Raw genomic sequence first — 8,287 nt, 5'->3', positions numbered from 1 at the left:
TAAAAAAAAAAAAAAAAAAAAAAAAAAAAAAAAAAAATCTCTGGTCTTCATGAAATTCTCAGTCTGCTGAGGAAAATAACATCCTTATCTTGAATTTTAAAATAAAGAATTAACAAATAGGAAGACTTTCCTTATTTGAAAAAAAAAAAAAGCTTCCTGGATGAGAAAACATTGAGCTAGATTTTAAGGTAAGTTCAGAATGTGGTTTGGGGAAGCATTCCCTCCATGTTAGGACCCAACCACAGGAATAGCTCTGCCCAGAGCTGGTTAGTCATAGCCCTTTGCCTGCATATCCTGAGTGATTTGATGTGAATAGGTAAAGTCCAGTTAAGGGATGACTGAGTGGGCATGGTAGGGGATACTTAGGAAGTAGAGTTTTGGTTTGACTACAGAATTCAGTGCATTTGCAGTTGCCTTTAAGGGGAGCTAGGAGCTCTTGTGGACATGTGGGTTACTTACACCAAAACAGACTTGTTCTGCTCTCTGGCCAGCCCTATTCTCTGCTCTTCTTATCCCAACTTGCCTAATTGATACCTTGGCCGATGGTGTCATTAACAATGCTTGAATAATACCCTGACCGGCTGATTTCAAAATGGGAGAGGTGATTAATATGTTGGAAATCTGGCTGGGGGGGTGCAAGGAAGGGGATGTCCCCTGAAATAAAAAAAAATGGGGGAAGGGTCTGTTTGTGCCCCCATGGAGCATCTGTGGACTTCGACCAAAGGGAAGAACTTGGAGATAGGAGTCTGATTTGCAGCTTCTTTCTGGTTTGCTGATCCCTCTCCATTTCCACTCCCTTACCTCCCCCAACAGCACACGTTCTGACACCTACAAGCTCGTTACATGATGATGACCTATATTTTTATCTTTTTTATGAGCATCAAACACACATCGTCTTGCAAGCACATGTGTTTTTTTTTCCCCTATTGACGTGTGAGTGCCTTTGATGGTAATTTATTGTAGGGTTCAGCAGCCAGGTCTTAATTGTACCCTAAAATTGCTTACCATTTTGATGCCTCCAAACCATCCCAAAATGTACCTTTTTTCTGCAGAAGGGTGTGGGGCAACCTCCTTTTTACTGTCTTCTGTGGTAGAATGTGGAGCTCAGAAAGAACATGAGGGAGAGATTCCCCAGCTGGGTTTCAGGGACGCCTTAGTCCCCAGCTTCTAATTGCAGTTGGCTGTACGATAGTTTTGCTCTACTCAGCAAAACTGAACTCAGTTTTTCTTCATGGTTTAGGGCTAACATAGCTTCACTGATTGTTCACAATGGTCAATGAGCAGTTTCTTCTCCAGCATTCAGACTTTTCAGGAAATTTCCATGGTAGCCACTTGCATCTGTGAATGCAGATGGGATTAGAAATGAGACTAGGGAGTCTGGGCTATGGCAGGCAGCTAACCCAAATCATGGAAGTCATTCTGTAATAACCTCTGCTTTGACATCTAACCACTCCCTTACCTGGCTTGAGTAGAATTCAGCATTCCCTTAAGGGATGTTCAGCGGAAACAGAGGAAAAGGAGGGTGAGGAGTGAGGTTCTAATAATGTAAATTTAGCCCAAGCAGAGCTTAGTTCTTAAGTATAATTTGAATTTGGTTCCAACAGTCTTCTTTTCCCTGGCCTCACTTTATCCCTCAGTACAATAGACAGCATCATACCCTAGGACACTCAAGATTCATTACAGGAGGATGAGTCAATGTCCAGAACAACCAGGAATGTAACCCACATCTCATGAAAGTGTAAGGGGAAAATGGAGACTAAAACCCTTACCTCTCTTTCTAGAGAGGCCAAGAGTAGCATTCAGTGTTGACTCTTGCTTTTGTGCTGGAAACTGGTCTACCTATAGACTGAATCCTTGTTAGCTCTTGTTACAGACTGTCCATTCCAGCTGAGTTCATTTGTTCTGTGTCTCCCACACATGACACTCACCACATGTGCTTGCTGGGACTTGTCTCCAAACGTTTATACAGGCAATTCCTTCCTCCTTCAAACTTAGGAGGTTTCTCTGTCCTCTCTGTTCAGCCCTGGCCTTTTCCTCTTTATATAACTGGCCCTAAAGTCTCTTCCACCAGAGAGCTGCCTTATTGGCCTTAGGTGGCCTCTAGGACTCCATTATTCTATAGTTCCTCAACATTGTATTATTTGCAGTTAGTATCTGTCCTATTGTCTGCCTGTATCCATGAAAAGACTTTTTGTGGCCAGCTGAATGAGCCTTCTGACCGAAAACAAAACTATTACCATCACCTTTGAGGCGAATAAAAATTTCTTTTCTATTAAAGGCCTTTCAAAGTGGCAGATTTTATAGTCCTCCTTGACCCCCCGTTTTTATGTGCAGTGAAATTATATAGGTGCAGATGAATTTAGTAAAGACAGTAGCTTCCATGGTGGAGTCCATGTGAAATGTCATTTTCCATATGATAACTTGAAGTTTATTTGTCCTCAAACTTCAAAAGTTGAATCAGTTATCTGGGAATTTCAAAGAAACATGGATCATCATAATTCACTGATTCTCTATTATACACTGAATAAAATCCAAACTCTGTTGTGACACTACTTATATTTATGTCTCCATCCCTTCATATAACCTGGACTATCCCTCGTGGGTCTATTTGAGGTTCTTGAACTTGTTCTATGCTCTTCTGCCCTCAGACCTTTGCACATGCTGTCCTTTCTCTTTAGAATGCCATTCCTTTCCTTATCAACCTATCAAGGTCCTATCCTTCATTTAAAGCCCAGCTTAAAATCTTATTTTCCAAGAATACTTCTAGATCTCTCTAGTGACAATTATTTCTGTCTCTCCCCCAACTATGATGTCACATTATTTGAACCTCTATGGTAGCACTGTTTTATACTGGAGTAATGTATATATGTTTTTGCCTCTTTTACTAGATGGTAAGCTTTTGGAAGGTGGAGTTTATATCTACTTTAACTTTAAATTCCTTTCTGTGTTTAGCATAATGCTTTGCACAGTGGGTCCTTAAGAAATATCAGTTCACTGGATGAAAAAGCTGTGTTTTTATGTTTATTTTACTCTTACAGTTTTTCCCCAAACATGTCACTGTCTTGCGCTGTCCAAATCAGTCTTTGGGTATTCTCAACTTCTGTCTATGGTAAAAACAGAGCATCTAAAATAATCTAAGTTAGACTGCAGGTAGAGCTGAAAAGTTTGAGAAGGCCCTGAAAACAGATTCATCCTTGGAAGGTTTCTGGACTGGGTTGAGATTAGCTTTCCTGCTTGACAAAGGCCTTTTGAAGGGATGTCGTGCAGAGACACTCAGGGAGAAACAAGGATCAAGGGAGAAGCAGCTGAATATTGGAAGAAACTGATTTCTAGGAATGAGATTAGTTTAAGGATTTTGTATGTCGCCAAAAAGGGCTGTGTCTTTGCTTAGAGGTATTCACTTTGCTCTTGGTGCCAAGCTTGTTTCTTTATGCTATGATAACGTCGCTGAGAGCACTTTTCCTGTCAGGTGTCTAAGGAAGGGATCACAGCTCTGCTCCCATTTGCTTGTTGGTAGGACGTGAAGAATGGGCTACTTTTTGACTGCTTATGTTTCATATACTTAAGAGAAGACAAAACTAAACTTCCCAGGCCTCTTACCAGTTCCTCCCATCAACTTCTCACTCTCCCACCCCATTAGTTCTCCTGACTTCCAACAAGGCCTTTCTGGGTTTTGTTTTTGTTTTTTAAGTTTATTTATTTATTTTGAGAGAGAGTGAGAGAGAGAGTCGGGGAGGGGCAGAGAGAGATTGAGAGGGAGAGAGAATCCCAAGCAGGCTCCACCCTGTCAGTGCAGAGCCCGATGTGGGACTCAAACCCACAAAGTGTGAGATCATGACCTGAGTCAAAACCGTGACATCACGACGCTTAAGCAACTGAACCACCCAGGTTCCCCAAGGCCTTTCTGATCGAAAATAAGCTGATAGCCTCTCTTGTTGCCAATGGCCCACATGGGTCACTTCTTCAGTACCACTCCTTGGTGCTCAATTCTGTAGCTACCTTCTTGCCAAACTCTGGCTTACTATCTCCTCTTTTTCCTCCGGAAAGTATCCTCTGACTCCTTTCCAGGAATGCCCTTAACCTTTCCTCATCTATAGCATGATTACTAGACCTCAGCCCAAATCTTTTAGTGATGTTTCTGTTTATTCTCTGTGTTTATCTGTATCTTATTTCCTGTCATACAGCACATTTCCCCACATTGATACTACTTTTTTTTTTTTTTTAACTCGGTACCCACCCCATAGCCTCCAGTTTCTCTAGTCAGAGAAGTCATTGACCAGCTTTCTCTTGCTTGGAAAGTCAACCAACATTAACAGGCAACAATAAAGAGAAATTTAGAATCTGCTGACTTTCTTTATCCCTCCCTTTCACAAATACTGGCAGAGTGTCTACTATGTATTAGACGCTGCTCACATTACCATGCTTTTCTCCTGTATATAGCTTATGCTCCATGTTTTTTTGAGTGGGAGTTTGGATATTGGCCTGATTTGGGAAATTACTTAATCAAATGTTCCCAAACAATATTGAAAGTTTGGAAGTCTCTGATGGAGCACAGAATTAGGATGTCTATTCTTTGTTAGCCATTCTCTCCATTCTTGATATTGCTTTCATTATTTGTCCATCTCTCAGAACTTGATACAAAAAGGTTATTTTGTGTCTCATTCTGTGATGAGCAGTTAGTCCATCTCAACCATAATTTTAGCATTTAGTGAAGAACTCTAAGGATTGGAGTGGGGAGACTAGATTTTTTTTTAAACAAGATGGGGCTCCTGGGTCCTCAGTCAGTTAAGCGTCCGACTTCGGCTCAGGTCATGATCTCACAGTTCATGAGTTTGAGTCCCGCATCAGGCTCTCTGCTGTCAGTGTAGATCCCACTTCAGGTCCTCTGTCCCCCTCTCTCTCTCTGCCCCTCCCCTTCTGGTTATGTCCTCCTCTCTCTCAAAATAAATAAATAAACTTAGGGAGGCTGGGTGGCTCTGTTGGTTAAGCATCTGACTTCGGCTCAGTTCATGATTTCATGGTTTGTTAGTTCAAGTTCCATATCAGGTGAGCCCAAACCCTGCATTGGGTGAGTTCAAGCCCCGCTTCTCTCTCTCCTCTCTTTCTCTGTCTTTCTCTCTCTCTCCCTCTCTCTCTGCCCCTTGCTCCCTTGTGCCATCTCTCTCTCTCTCTCTGTCTCTCTCTCTCTCTCAAAATAAATAAATACATAAACTTTAAAAAAAAGAAAGAAAAAGGAACCGTGGTCCTCACCCTCAAGGAACTTATAGTATAACAAATGAGACAGAAAACGTCATTTCTCAAGCTATCCTATAAAACCACACACATGTGCTAATTTATGCAATTAAATATTTTGGAAACTAAATACCGAGATGAAACAGGGACAAAGAAGTCATTTAGGTCAGTTGGAGTTAATAAAGAAGACTCTTTCGAGGAAAGAGTTTTGAGCTGGATTTTGATGGGAGACTGTGGGAAGTAGAGGCCAGGAAGACAACATTCTTGGGGATAAGAGACAATGTTCAATCACAGGCTTGGATGTGGGGAAGAGTCGAGGTGTGGGGCTTGGTGAATGGGTTATCTTGGTTGAAGCACAAAGGTCTAAGCAGAAAAAAATCAAAAGACATGGGTCCAGTGAGAGATTAAGGTAGAAATGGTAGAGAAACTAGATGACCAACACAGCTGGAGGCAGGGGAATAAATAAGATAACTTTAGGAACACTAAAAATTTTTTATGTTTATTTATTGTGGGAGAGAGAGAGAAAGATAGAGAACAGAGAGAGAGAGAGTGGAGGGGAGGAGCAGAGAGAGAGAGAGGAGAGAAAGAATCGAGAGAATCCTGGGCTGAAAATCACAGATCTCACGAGCTGTGAGACTTGACCTGAGCCAAAATCAATAGTTGGCCACTTAACCCAGGCTCAATTTTGGAACACTAAAATTTTTATTCTTTTCCTTAGCTTTTAAGAAAAAGGGATGGAAGTTTGGGAGACTCTGGTTACTATCTACTAAGGTCCTTTAAATGTGGTAAAGAATAAAGGCCAGTTATATTAATAAGGGCCTACACCTGTCTCTGCTCTACTCTTAAGGTCTAGGGGTTTCTTTCTTTCTTTCTTTTTTTTTTTTTTTTTTTGTTTTTTTTTTTTTTTTTTTTTTTTTAATATTGCTTACATATCAGCTGTAATTATCCAAATGGACTCTGTACTTCATTTTGCTTGGTTCTATTCTGGAATCCTAGAATGACTCTGCAGAAGTTAACTTACCCAGTCACATTGCTTCTTGCATTCTTTAGTCTACCCATTTTTCCTGTAAAACAAGATTTAGTGGTAAAGCAAAGAAACGTTCACACCTGCTATCTGTCCATTGGCCTTTAAAAAAAAAAAAAATTAAGTTTATTTATTTATTTTGAGAGAGAGAGAGGGAGAGTACAGGTGGGGGAGGGCCAGAGAGAAAGGAAGAGAGAGAAAATTTGAAGCAGGCTCTGCACTGTCAGCACAGAGTCTGACTCGGGGCTTGATCTCACAAACTATGAGATCATGACCTGATCCGAAACCGAAGAGTCGGACACTTAACCAACTGAGCCCTCTACCCCATGTCAGGCACCCCATGTCCATTGACCTCTACCTTTCTGGATGGATCATGCTTGAAGGGAGGAAATATACACTGCCTCTAGATCTTCCCAGCCTGCTAGAGGGAGGTCTTCCTAATATGATTATGTAAACTAACTAATGGGTTATGTGAACTAACCACTTGGAAGGAGAGTCCTGGCTCTAACTTCCCAGACTTAAATATTTCCACCTTGGATGTCTTCTGGTCTCTCCTCTGAAGCAGAAGGAAAGAGTGACCACTTTTCATATAATGTTTAAATATGAATGAGGGGGGAAAGATAATAAATAAATTTAGGTTTAAAATTTGGCTTAAAAGACAAAATACCAGGGTTCCTGGGTGGCTCTGTTGCTTGAGTGTCTGACTCTTGAAGTTGACTTGGGTAGTGAGATCGAGCCCTACATCGGGTTCCATGCTGAGCGTGGAGCCTGCTTGGCATTCCCCCCCCCCCACCCCTCTCCTGATATTTCTCTCTCTCAAAACAAATGAACATTAAAAAAAAAGACAAAATACCAAGAAAGAAATTAAATTTTATAGAGAAAGAAAAAATGCTATTTTTTTTTCTATTTCCAAAGAAAGAACTTCCTAGTAGAGTGGATTATTGAGGTGACGGAAGGAAATTGTATAGTTTATCTGGGGAGCTACAAGAATTAGGTCAAATACCAAATATCTGTATGATTTTGGAGGCAATGGAATGGATGAAAACTATCTCCAAAGTTCTGCCTTCAGACCTATACCTCAATGAATTTTGAATAGGACATAGGGAGAGGAAGCTAGAGTGATTTGCACTGATCTTTTCAGGCCTCTCTCTTCCCTAAGACTGCATGACTCTCTAGTTCCTCAAAGATTTTTTTGCCCTTCTGCTTCAGAGATGGAAGACCTTGAGGAATTGAGGATGAAATGTATTCAACCTAGATGTGCAAATAGAATTTTGTGACCACTTTTGATATGATTTTCATATCTAGATGAATAGCCTAGGTGAATTCTCATACTAACATTGGGTCAACTCTTCATTCCTGATTTGCAGACTCCATACTTTCACTGCCTTGGGTTTGGCAGAAACATTGTGTTAGGACTGGGGATGGACACAGATGGAATGTTTGCACATGTATGTGTATGAATGACTCTGTGTAGGTAACATAATGTGAATTTACTTCACTTTTTTAAATACCAATTATATTTGAGCTTATATATTTATTTACGAATCTGTTTAATTGTGGTCTCTGCCACTAGACAGTAAGCTACACAGAAGGCATACATCTATTTTGTGCATCATTGTATACTCACCACTTAACACAGGACTTGACACATGGTAGACAATCAACAAGTGAAAAAATTGTGTGTGCCTCTGCTCTTATCCATTGACTAGGATAATGAGAATCGCCTACTTCTCAGGGGCTTGGAGGATTCTGTATTATGGCAAGTGGAGGAATCAGAGGTGAACCACAGAGACTGATCAGATCTCTGCAGATGAGGCCAGCAGCCCTAGGGTAGACCTCTTGTTGACTGTCCTCTGCCCATCTCTGGCTGCATCTTATCATAATACCTGGGGCACAGGCCACAGAGTGATCCAAGGCTGGGGATGAGAGGAGGTGTGTCCTGGCTATCAGAATAGGCATCTTATCCCAGCTGCAATTGTTCCAGATGTGGCAGGGTTCCCAGCCCACTGACCTGCAGGGCATGGTGGGGGT

At 41.2% G+C, this 8,287-nt stretch overlaps 1 protein-coding gene across 3 annotated transcripts in view; it reads left to right on the top strand.

Annotated features, from left to right (window-relative positions):
• LOC121038477 (cationic amino acid transporter 3-like) overlaps nucleotides 1–8,287 on the top strand; it is a 111,448-nt gene that overhangs the window by 100,941 nt on the left and 2,220 nt on the right. The window lies entirely within an intron of this gene.

This window comes from Herpailurus yagouaroundi, unplaced genomic scaffold (genome assembly GCF_014898765.1).
Source record: "Herpailurus yagouaroundi ecotype Mexico unplaced genomic scaffold, PumYag 166, whole genome shotgun sequence".
Classification (NCBI taxonomy): domain Eukaryota; kingdom Metazoa; phylum Chordata; class Mammalia; order Carnivora; family Felidae; genus Herpailurus; species Herpailurus yagouaroundi.
This window is presented reverse-complemented; position numbering and strand designations above follow the sequence as displayed.